General features: G+C 33.7%; 6 non-coding genes across 6 annotated transcripts in view; all 6 read left to right on the top strand.

Annotated features, from left to right (window-relative positions):
* The window catches only part of LOC145847400 (U5 spliceosomal RNA), a 115-nt gene extending 8 nt beyond the window's left edge, over positions 1 to 107 (top strand). Inside the window, exon 1 of the small nuclear RNA XR_014371264.1 lies at positions 1 to 107. This exon is cut by the window's left edge and continues 8 nt beyond it. This is a non-coding gene — a small nuclear RNA (U5 spliceosomal RNA).
* A 1,716-nt stretch (positions 108 to 1,823) lies between these two features.
* Positions 1,824 to 1,942, top strand: LOC145847404 (5S ribosomal RNA). The gene has a single exon (XR_014371269.1). It is a non-coding gene; the product is annotated as a 5S ribosomal RNA (ribosomal RNA).
* A 3,400-nt stretch (positions 1,943 to 5,342) lies between these two features.
* Positions 5,343 to 5,461, top strand: LOC145847392 (5S ribosomal RNA). The gene has a single exon (XR_014371257.1). It is a non-coding gene; the product is annotated as a 5S ribosomal RNA (ribosomal RNA).
* A 3,290-nt stretch (positions 5,462 to 8,751) lies between these two features.
* On the top strand, positions 8,752 to 10,559 carry LOC145847403 (small subunit ribosomal RNA). The gene has a single exon (XR_014371267.1). It is a non-coding gene; the product is annotated as a small subunit ribosomal RNA (ribosomal RNA).
* Positions 10,560 to 10,741: 182 nt separating this feature from the next.
* LOC145847393 (5.8S ribosomal RNA) lies at positions 10,742 to 10,894 on the top strand. Its single transcript, XR_014371258.1, has one exon. It is a non-coding gene; the product is annotated as a 5.8S ribosomal RNA (ribosomal RNA).
* Positions 10,895 to 11,116: 222 nt separating this feature from the next.
* Positions 11,117 to 12,500, top strand: part of LOC145847410 (large subunit ribosomal RNA) — a 3,632-nt gene continuing 2,248 nt past the window's right edge. Inside the window, exon 1 of the ribosomal RNA XR_014371273.1 lies at positions 11,117 to 12,500. This exon is cut by the window's right edge and continues 2,248 nt beyond it. This is a non-coding gene — a ribosomal RNA (large subunit ribosomal RNA).

The raw sequence follows: 12,500 nt of genomic DNA, 5'->3' as shown, positions 1-12,500 counted from the left end.
GCTTCAGTTCAGTACACGAATGAATCTTTCGCCTTTTACTAAAGATTTCCGTGGACAGGAGCAATTTCAATGAGTCTTAACAGACTTTTTTTCGGCTGTCGACAGTCTTCTGACATCGGCAGCTTGCACATATTTAACATACAAAAACATGGCTTCAAGAAACATTTTCCGGTTTTTCTTAGCTTCCAATTATGTGACAAAGAAAATTTCATAAAGAATTATCGCAGGTTTTTTCACAGAATATGTTATTTTCATTTTAGTTGATGTTTTTATTTCATGTTTTATTTTTTAATGTACTTATTGGGTGCTGAAAGATTGATAATCGAACAATCTACCGAAATATTAATAATATTGAAAAATTTAAATTTCGAAATAACCTACCTACGGTTAATCTACACGCGTTTAGAAGCCGTAAAAAAATATTTTCGACTTTGTAATGGACCAAACAAAAAATATAGAAAAAATTATCGAAAAAAAAATCTTTTAAAACTTACCTTACGTTAGTCCTTATGCGTTGCGAAGCTCAAAAAAAATATTTTCGACCTTATAATAGAACAAACAAAGAAAATAGAAAAATTTTCCAAAAAAATAAAAAGTCGAAATTCGAAAAAAGAAGAAAAGTGGTCCTTTTCTAGGAGTTTTTTATTCCCAAAAAATGGGTCGATGTCCCCGTAACCCCTAAAAAAAGGGGGTCGAAATAACATTTTTTCATCATGCCTCAAATGGGCTGAAAAATTTTTACGGGGTCTCTGGACCAAACAAAAACGATCTGTCGAGTCAGAATTCCGAAAATCGAAAATTCCCGAAATTTCTGTACTTAAGAGGCGGGGCGCCCACTATCGACAAAAGTGTGCCAAAACCCACAAACGTTGTGTTACGCGCGCTAAGATAAATACAAGCCTGATTGCTGAAAATGTATTCTATTTGAATAAGGTAAGTATCAACACCAAGGAAGCAATTCCTTTATTATAAACTCATACTCTGACATTGCGCTAATATTGCTCGTGAATTGTTATTTAGTTTAAAAATATAATTTATATTACTTTTATTTTATTTTACTATTTTATATTTTTATTAAAAAATTTCTTGTTTAGTTTCTAAGCAACCACAGTTACGTTTATATGTTTAGTTCTATTGTATTCTATATTTATCGATAATTTAATAAATGTTTTAAAAGACTATTCTGGTTTTCCACGCTCTCTTCAAAAATGTGAGTTCTTTTAATTCTTCCACTTAATTATTCATTTTAAAGTAAACAACTAGTTATACTATACAACTAGTTATATTATTACATTATAATGTATGTGTATTATATACTATCATTTTATAACATAAACATAGTTGAGTTATTAAATTAAACGTCAAATATTTTATTACCTAAAATTAAGTTAATCGTAAAATCTGATGTAGTATGAGATATTCCTTAGAAACTAACTATAAATATTCTTGAAGTAAAACAATACCATCTATAAATAGAACAATGAGAAATAGTAAAACAAACTAAACACAACATGTTTATTTTAACAATATTTTTTATTTAGTTTAATCTAATCTAGTTTACTTAATAAACTTTACTTCTAATTATCATAGTATTTAATATAGAATATAGTTAACAATCTTTTAAACAAAGTCTTAAATAAAGTTACAGGGAGTAATTGTAATTAAAACACCAAAAAAAAAAGGTATTAATAAAAAAAATACTTACATCAAGTTAAAATTTTATAAGGATTAATTTTAAAATATCAAATCGATTGTAAATCAAGTGCAAATAGGTTTTTTAAACAAACCGAAGGGTTTATAAAGGCTTGTAAACGGTTTCAGACGCCTACGACCATACCACACTGAGCACACCCCATCTCGTCCGATCTGGGAAGTTAAGCAGTGTCGGGCGTGGTTAGTACTTAGATGGGTGACCGCTTGGGAATACCACGTGCCGTAGGCTTTTGCTTTTTGAATTCATCTTTTTTGTACTATTTTTCTTTCTGACCTATTTATACTTATTACTCGTTTATTTACATTTTTTTAACGCTTAAAAGAAAAGTAACTTCTAGTTATTAGCAAATAAAAACGTAAGCCAATCAGATAACGTTATTTGCTGTTTAAACCAATTAGAGCGCTAAAAAAGTGGTTTGACCAGTTTGAGATATCGAAAAAATAATTGCACCATCTTGTAGAGTACAATTTTCTGAGTTAAAATTAATACAATTAGTCTTTTATACTAAAACTTAAAAGTTTTTTTGTCCACAAACAAATCACTTGAAAAATCAAACGAAAATAAATTTTGCACTTTTGTATTGTGAGTCATAATAAGTTATTTACTGTTACCAACAGATACTAGCAAAAGCTTCTTAAAGTTTTGTATTAACTTAATGTATTTGTAATAAATTTTACTTAATAGAAACTATTGAATTACGTTTACTTAGTTTACTTTTGTATGTGTATTAAATATATAGCAATTTTGTTTGAACTTAAATAAGGACTATTAAACTATTAAAAGAAAACTATCAAAGTTTACTAACTCAAAAGCTAAATCTTAGTTTTATTGTTATAAACATTTATGTTGTAATTTACTAATAACTAAATGAGTTTATTTCAAACAAAAAGAATTAAATAATGTTATGTTATGTCAAGCCTCCTATATGAGGTATATAGGTATATAAGGTATACAAGCTTATGTTTGAAAGTTATAATAATAAAAATAAAAATAAATATTTAGTTGGTAAAATTTGTATGTTTTAATATGCTTTGAAATTAGAGTTAGTATAGAAGTTTTTTTTTAAGTATAATAAATATAAATATTTAGTTACTAACAATAAACTAAAATACCAATTTTGTAGTTATTACAAAAAAAAAAACAAAAATATTATACAAAAGTTTCATAATTATAAGCTTTGAATAACTTTACTTCATAACTATATTCATGTTTGCATATTTAAATTATAAAAAGTTAGTGTTTTGTGTATTGACTTTATGATTATTTTATTTTAGTAACTGTTAGTTTTATACTTTAATAAAAGAAATATGGTTAACAAGTAAGTTAAAAATGAAAGAAGCATAAAAAAACACACTATTTAACTGCTTATTCAATAGTTTGATTATTTAATTATTTTTCTGTTATATAGTTTAATCGTATTGTATAAAAAATACAGAGGTTTAAAGTAAGTTTGAATAAAAATAAAACAAAACATATAAAAAACAGTTCAAATACATAGTTTTTTTTTTTAATGTTCGCGATGGAGAAAACAATGGAGAAAATTTAATTCTTTAATAATAAGTAGTAATTTAAAAAAAAAATAATACAAATAAAGTTATACAATATATATACAATAGTTTGTCAAACTAGGCAAAAAAGAGTAGGCCACCACTACAATCCAATGTTCCAACTGGAAATTCAATGAGATCGTTACTGTACTTGTGATGAACGTTGATAATCCCAAAGATTGTAAGTCGAAGGCCTTACCCAACCTAACCAGCGCACTGGTTTTCTTACAACTGAATTAATCAACATTTAATATTGAATATAATCATTATTGATAGATAGAGGAATGTTGACAATCAACAACAGATTGTAAGTCAAAGGCATTACTCGACCAAAGTACCCACAACCTAGATTGAACAACATTTATTAGATAGATTTGTTTATTGATAGATAGAGAAATATTGACAATCCACAACAGATTGTAAGTCAAAGGCATTACTCGACCCAAGTACCCACAACCTAGATTGAACAACATTTGTTAGATAGATTTGTTAAATAGATAGATAGTACAGTATAATCTCAAAGAATTTGAAGTTGAACATTGAACAATAGTGGCCACCATTTCAGGCCTGCTGGCAGCTAGATTACAGCCCCCGGCTACGCAGACCTGCAATATTGATGAAAAAAAACAGTATATATATTTCCGAATCTGACTTTGAGTACTTTTTATATATTATTAACAAAGTTTTTTAGGGGTAATATCTGTTTAGTTCTTTAATATATCTTTAAAATAAAACACTAAATTAATAACATAATAATAATAATATTTTGTTTTTAATTCGTTAATAAAGTTATTTAATAATATTATATATTAAATGTATATAATAAGTTTAAGTAATAAAATAAATATAATATAACAAATATATTGTATAATAATAATTTTAAAATTAGTAAAAAATAAATAAACATAGTTGAGTTATCAAATTAAACAAACTAGAACGTCAAGTATTTAATTACTAAAATTAATTTAATTTAAATTCAAATTGACACTGTAATTGACATGTAATTGTAATTGACAAAATTATAAAAATCAACCTATTTATATAGCAAAATATTTCTTTATCTTTGTCGTGGCGTTGGGTCTTTGGTCTTGACAGCTAACTCATAAGCGGAAGGTTGTGAGATCGAGTCCCGCTAGTCGTCACGCAAGACATATACTTGAGAGCCGGAGTTAAATTTCTTTGTCATTTGAATTTGAACGCCTGCTAGACAGGCAATTTTTTTGTTATTTAGTGATTTATTAAAGCAGTTTTGCGTTTTACGTTTTTAGCAGACATGCAGTTTCCACTATGACATTGTTTACGTTAATTAATTGTCTCTCAAAATATATTTATATTATATCACATTAAATGAAAAAATAAGTTAACTATCTTATATTAATTTAAATAACGTTTATATAACCTTTTACTAAATTTTTATAAGTTTAATATTCTTATCAATTATTTTATATATTACTTTTTTAAGGTGTTTAAAACTTTTAGAAGCTGTATGTAATGTCTTTTAGTTTAATAGTTCTGTTAAACTATAAAAAAATATAAACATGGTTGAGTTATCAAATTAAACAAAATAGAACGTCAAGTATATAATTACTAAAATTAATTTAATTAAAAAAAAATCTCAGGTAATCTAAAATGTCAGGAATTATTTAAAAATAAATATAAATTTAAAACTTATTATATTGAAAAGATTGATGAATAATACTCTTGAATGTATGCAATGTTTGTATTTGTAATGCAATAACATAAATGGATAGATCAATGACAAATTGTAAACATATTGTATTATTTTATTTTACGATTTTATTTATTTAATTCAATAATTCAATAAACTTTACTTCTACTTGTCCTGGTCTTAGGTAATTTATAGATAACAATTATTTAAACAAACACTTTTGTACAGTTACAATACAGTTTTAGTACAGTTTGGGAGTAACTGTTGATAAAAAAAAACAAAAAAAAAGGTTAATTCAGGTTAAAATTTTATAAGGAATAATTTTAAAATATCAAATTGATTGTAAATCAAGTGCAAATAGGTTTTTTAAACAAACCGAAGGGTTTATAAAGGCTTGTAAACGCTTTCAAACGCCTACGACCATACCACACTGAGCACACCCCATCTCGTCCGATCTGGGAAGTTAAGCAGTGTCGGGCGTGGTTAGTACTTAGATGGGTGACCGCTTGGGAATACCACGTGCCGTAGGCTTTTGCTTTTTGAATTCATCTTTTTGTACTATTTTTCTTTCTGACCTATTTATACATATTACTCGTTTATTTACATTTCTTTAACGCTTAAAAGAAAAGTAAATTCTAGTTATTAGCAAATAAAAACGTAAGCCAATCAGATAACGTTATTTGCTGTTTAAACCAATTAGAGCGCTAAAAAAGTGGTTTGACCAGTTTGAGATATCGAAAAAATAATGGCACCATCTTGTAGAGTACAATTTTCTGAGTTAAAATTAATACAATTAGTCTTTTATACTAAAACTTAAAAGTTTTTTTGTCCACAAACAAATCACTTGAAAAATCAAACGAAAATAAATTTTGCACTTTTGTATTGTGAGTCATAATAAGTTATTTACTGTTACCAACAGATACTAGCAAAAGCTTTTTAAAGTTTTGTATTAACTTAATGTATTTGTACTTAGTTTAAATTAATAGAGTTTATTTGGTTTACTTTATTATGTGTATTGAATGTGATACAACTAAAACAAAACAAACAAGGAGAGTACTTGAATAGAACCAACACAATTTACAGACCAGTTGTGTACTAAACTTAAAGCAATTCTGAATAGTGAATATGCAGTTATTATTATAAGTTCAAAGTTCACTTTAACTTAATTTAATGTATTTTGTAAATTGGTTTTATTTAATAGATAGTAGTGAATTACTTTATTTAATTTACTTTAGTATGTGTTATATAACTTTATTTAAACAAGAAGCAAAACGGGATTATACTTTCAATAAACTACACAATTTACAGACCAGTTGTGTACTAAATTTAAAGCAATTCTGAATAGTGAATATGCAGTTATTATTATAAGTTCAAAGTTCATTTTTATTTATTTTAATGTATTTTGTAAATTGGTTTTATATAATAGATAGTAGTGAATTACTTTATTTAATTTACTTTAGTATGTGTTGTATAACTTTATTTAAACCAGAAGCAAAACGGGATTATACTTTCAATAAACTACACAATTTACAGACCAGTTGTGTACTAAATAAAAAGCTATTGTGAATAGTGAATATGCAATTGTTATTATAAGTTTATAAGTTCACAGTTTACAAAAGCTTAACAATTTAGTTATTATTTTGTTCATATTTGCATATCTAATTTATGAAAAGTTAGTGTTATGTGTATTGGCTTTTTAATTTCTTTATTTGTAGAACTGCTAGTTTTATATTCTAAAGAAACATGTTTAAATAAATATGTTTAACAAGTAACTTAAAAATGGAAGAAATATATTGTATATATTGAACTATTTATATTTATTCTAGCTATTTGCTTAGTGTATTTATTAATGTGATTATTTTATTTTGTTGTTTGTCTTATAGTTTAATCGTATTGTGTTGAAATATATATAACAAATACAGAGGTTTAAAGTAAGTTTAAATGAAAATAAAATAAGACATATAGTTGAAATTATAAAATTATAAGTTTAAAAAAATAGTTTTTTTTTTTTTTTCTTTGTTTGTTTGATTGTTTGTTTATTATATAATCGCGACGTTTCATTTTATTACTTTTAAGCATACTAAATATAATAATAGGTATAGTTATAGGAAAAATTCTATTAGTTTCTAATGTAATAAAAAAGTTTATTTCCACAAATAAATAAATACCTGAAAAATCAAATGAAAAATAAATTTCGCACTCTTGTATTGTGAGTCATAATAGGTTATTTACTGTTACCAACAGATACTAGCGAAGGCTTTTTAAAGTTCTATGTTAATTCAATGTATTTGTACTTAGTTTTATTAAAATGACAGTATTTTTAGTTAAGTATGTTTATTTAACGTTGTGTAACTCAAGTAAAACCAGAAGCAAATAAGGAGACTACTTTCAATAAACTACACAAATTAAAAATATATTATTATTTATAAATCAATCGTGTTGTGTTTCAAAATACATTTTTCAAATAATGTTTTACAAGTATTTATCAGTTATTTAGTTTTCTTTTTATAGTTTAGCTGTATTGTTTTATTTATTTGTTATTATTTTTATTTAATTGTTTGCTTATTATATTTATCGCCATGTGCTTAAAAAATAAAACAACTATAAAGGTTTAAAAAGTAAGTTTAAATAAAAATAAAATGAAACATATAAAATAAGTTTATGATTTTTTTATTATTATTATTTTTATTTAATTGTTTGCTTATTATATTTATCGCGATGTGCTTAAAAGAATAGAACAAATACAAAGGTTTAAATTGTAAGTTTTAAATAAAATAAAATGTAACATATAAAATAAGCTTATGTTTGATTTTTTTATTTTATTTTTATTTATTTTTATTTAATTGTTTGTTTATTATATTTATCGCGATCTGCTTAAAAAAATAAAACGAGTATTAAGGTTTGAAAAGGTTATTAAATAAAAATAAAATGAAACATATAAAATAAGCTTATGTTTTTATTTTTATTTTTTTTTTTATTATTATTTTTATTCAATTGTTTGTTTATTATATTTATCGCAATGTGCTTAAAACGATAAAACAAATATAAAGATTTAAAAAGTAAGTTTAAATAAAAAATAATACAAATAAAGCTTATTTATAATAAACAAACATATTTAAAACATTATAAAAAGTAGTTTATATATATTATTTTTTATTTATTTCTTTTAAACATATTAAATAAAGTATAAAAAAAGTATTAAAACATTTAAACGTAGCATAAATAAGCTTAAAATATTAAAAAAATTGAAAAGAAACAAAGAAATTTAAAAAAAATCGGGAAAAATCGGCAAAAAAGTTCAACAACAACATTTGAGCATCATACGCGTATGCATTACTTTACACTAGTGAGAGAGACGTGTTTGTGCGTTCGGTCGACTTGGCGAGAAAGCGGGCTTAAAGCATTACTGTTTAGCACCCGAGGCGCGGCTATTGCAGCGGCGGCGAACGTGCTATGTAAACGCATCGGAGCAGCGTATGAAAAACTACAAGCGTCCAGCGGCGGTAGGCTTATAGCTTTGCGAAGTCGTCGAGACGAGTAGCCGACGCAGGCACGGCTCGAGGCGGGTAACTGCAGCAGACAGATGGCGTGTTGCTGCTGACGAGTTAACCGGCAGAAGGCAAACGGTTGGTCGGGAGAAAGAACAGTCAGTTGTATAGCTGCATGCTGCAGTCGACGCGGGCTGGCGCTTTAAACAGCAAAAGGCCGGCGCCGACTTTCAGTAACGTTCGCAAGGCTTTTAAGCCGAGTGATAGAAAAGGTCTGTATTTATACAGTAAAAACGCTCAGTCGAGCAACGGGTTTAAACGCCCTCGGATAGTTATCTGGTTGATCCTGCCAGTAGTCATATGCTTGTCTCAAAGATTAAGCCATGCAAGTGTAAGTACGAGCTCACGTACAGTGAAACTGCGAATGGCTCATTAAATCAGTTATGGTTCATTTGATTGTACGCTTTTACATGGATAACTGTGGCAATTCTAGAGCTAATACATGCGTAAAGCGCCGAACTGACGTGAGGCGCGCATTTATCAGACCAAAACTAACCGGCTTTCGGGTCGTTACAATGGTGACTCTGGATAAGCTTGCGGATCGCACGGCCTAGTGCTGGCGACATCTCATTAAAGCAACTGCCCTATCAACTATCGTCGGTACGGTATCGGCCTACCGAGGTTGTAACGGGTGACGGAGAATCAGGGTTCGATTCCGGAGAGGGAGCCTGAGAAACGGCTACCACATCCAAGGAAGGCAGCAGGCGCGCAAATTACCCATTCCCGGCTCGGGGAGGTAGTGACGAAAAATAACAATGCAGACCTCGTACGAGGTCCTGCAATTGGAATGAGTACACTTTAAACTTTTTAACGAGTATCCATTGGAGGGCAAGTCTGGTGCCAGCAGCCGCGGTAATTCCAGCTCCAAAAGTGTATATTTAAGTTGTTGCGGTTGAAAAGCTCGTAGTTGGATATAGGGACGGCGAGGTTGGTCGGTCGAAAGGCTAGCACTGGCCTCGTTGTTCTTGTTGGTCGGTGCCTTCGCGGTGCTCTTAACTGAGTGTTGCGGTGGTCCGGCAAGTTTACCTTGAAAAAATTAGAGTGTTCAAAGCAGGCTTTACGCTTGTATAATGTTGCATGGAATAATGGAATAGGACCTCGGTTCTATTTTGTTGGTTTTCGGAGCACGAGGTAATGATTAATAGGAACGGACGGGGGCATCCGTACTGTGCCGTTAGAGGTGAAATTCTTGGATCGGCGCAAGACGAACGACTGCGAAAGCATTTGCCAAGAATGTTTTCTTTAATCAAGAGCGAAAGTCAGAGGTTCGAAGACGATCAGATACCGTCCTAGTTCTGACCTTAAACGATGCCGACTAGCGATCGGGCAGTGTCGAACTTAAGAACTGTCCGGCAGCTTCCGGGAAACCAAAGTCTTTGGGTTCCGGGGGAAGTATGGTTGCAAAGCTGAAACTTAAAGGAATTGACGGAAGGGCACCACCAGGAGTGGAGCCTGCGGCTTAATTTGACTCAACACGGGAAATCTCACCCGGCCCGGACACAGCGAGGATTGACAGATTGAGAGCTCTTTCTTGATTCTGTGGGTGGTGGTGCATGGCCGTTCTTAGTTGGTGGAGCGATTTGTCTGGTTAATTCCGATAACGAACGAGACTCTTACTTGCTAAATAGCTGCTCGACCCATTGGGTCGGAGACAACTTCTTAGAGGGACTAGTGGCGTTTAGCCACACGAGATTGAGCAATAACAGGTCTGTGATGCCCTTAGATGTTCGGGGCCGCACGCGCGCTACACTGACCGGATCATCGTGTGTTCCCTAGGCCGAAAGGTCCGGGTAATCCGTTGAACCCCGGTCGTGCTAGGGATAGGGACTTGCAATTGTTTCCCTTGAACGAGGAATTCCCAGTAAGCGCGAGTCATTAGCTTGCGTTGATTACGTCCCTGCCCTTTGTACACACCGCCCGTCGCTACTACCGATTGAATGGTTTAGTGAGGTCCTCCGATTGAGCCTGGTACGTGCGGCAACGCACTCGCCGGTGTTCGAAAAGACGATCGAACTTGATCATTTAGAGGAAGTAAAAGTCGTAACAAGGTTTCCGTAGGTGAACCTGCGGAAGGATCATTAACGAATCGAAATTTGATTTCAAGCGACGTCTCTTCTTCGAAGGGACCGAGCCCTGTAACTGTTATAGTTCGGTCGCGTTGCTTCCTGACAGCGGGAGTAATAATTCAGCACGCAAGTGCTGGCGCGGCCGCTTCTTTTTGAACACGATTTTTTGGTTGCATTGAGATTGATTAACACGAGAGATCTCTTAGCGGTGGATCACTCGGCTCGAGCGTCGATGAAGGACGGAGCTAGCTCCGAGAAGTAATGTGAATTGCAGGACACATTGAGCATCGATATTCTGAACGCGTATTGCGGCCTCGGGTAATCCTGGGGCCACGTCCGTCTCAGGGTCTTTAACACACCGATCCTTTCATTAGTTTGAAAGTGCCTGCGACTCGTTTCTTAATTGAGGAGCGTGTCGTCAAAGACAGCTGGTCTGGCGATTTCACAGCTGAAGCGTGAGCAGCCTGCTGGCCTCGGGTGAGGTAGCAACGACGGTAGGTGCTCGAGAATAAGTTAAGTGACTTCAAAAGGCCGACGTACAAAGCGCATGTACTTTTATAGTACATCACTTTTGACCTGAGATCGGGCGGGACGACCCGCTGAACTTAAGCATATCACTAAGCGGAGGAAAAGAAACTAACAAGGATTCCCCTAGTAACGGCGAGTGAAGCGGGATAAGCCCAGCGCTAAATCCGAGCCTTTTTGGAGGGCGAGGAAATGTAGCGTATGGAATTCAGCATGCGGCGAACCAACGACTGCCCACGTTCTTCTGATCGAGGCCTTTTCCCAGAGCGGGTGTTAGGCCCTTGGCGGCGGTCGTAATTCGTCCTAGCGGTTTTCCCGGAGTCGGGTTGTTTGGAAATGCAGCCCTAAGCGGGTGGTAAACTCCATCTAAGGCTAAATACTGGCTCGAGACCGATAGCGAACAAGTACCGTGAGGGAAAGTTGAAAAGCACTTTGAAGAGAGAGTTAAAGAGTACGTGAAACCGCTTGGAGGCAAACGGAGGCGCCCATCGAGTCGCCGGACGTTTTCAGGCGCTGCGAGAGCTGTCCTACTGTTTGAGTGATCTTCGGAGACTCTTACGGTTGCGCTGGCGTCGCGGCGCTGCACTAGCGTTCGGCGAGGGCCGCGACCGGTTGCTGGGCTGACTTTGGTCGTTCGCAAGGTAGCTCTTCTTCGGAAGAGTGTTATAGGCGTTCGATTAGCTTCGGCTCGGCGACCGAGGAGAGATTCCGCGTCGGTCTTCGGACAGGCTGCGTGTTGATCGCTGGAATACGGCTTTGGAAACTGCTCGCAGTCTCTAGAGTTTGTACAAGGCCTTCTTCGCGTTAGCGCTCAGACGCCAGGGGTCTGCGGCTTAAGCTGGCCACGTCTCCGACCCGTCTTGAAACACGGACCAAGGAGTCTAACACGCGCGCGAGGTGTTGGGCAGTACGAAACCCGAAAGCACAGTGAAGGCAAACGAGGCGAGATCCTTTCATTAGGCGCATCGCCGGCCGATCCCATAGGCCGCGTCCTAGGGGTCGAGCAAGAGCGTGCTTGTTGGGACCCGAAAGATGGTGAACTATGCCTGAACAGGCTGAAGCCAGAGGAAACTCTGGTGGAGGGCCGTAGCGGTTCTGACGTGCAAATCGATCGTCGAATTTGGGCATAGGGGCGAAAGACTAATCGAACCATCTAGTAGCTGGTTCCTTCCGAAGTTTCCCTCAGGATAGCTGGCGCTTAGTCGCAGTTTTATCTGGTAAAGCGAATGATTAGAGGCCTTGGGGACGAAACGACCTCAACCTATTCTCAAACTTTAAATTGGTAAGAAGCCGGACTCACTCAATTGGAGTCTCGGCACGTGAATGCGAATGCCAAGTGGGCCACTCTTGGTAAGCAGGACTGGCGATGCGGGATGAACCGAACGTTCGGTTAAGGCGTCCGATGCAGGGACGTTCATGAGAGACCACAAA

This window comes from Thalia democratica, unplaced genomic scaffold (genome assembly GCF_965202585.1).
Source record: "Thalia democratica unplaced genomic scaffold, ktThaDemo2.hap1.1 HAP1_SCAFFOLD_910, whole genome shotgun sequence".
Taxonomy (NCBI): domain Eukaryota; kingdom Metazoa; phylum Chordata; class Thaliacea; order Salpida; family Salpidae; genus Thalia; species Thalia democratica.
The sequence above is the reverse complement of the archived record's forward strand: the minus strand, read 5'-3'. Positions and strand labels throughout refer to the sequence as shown.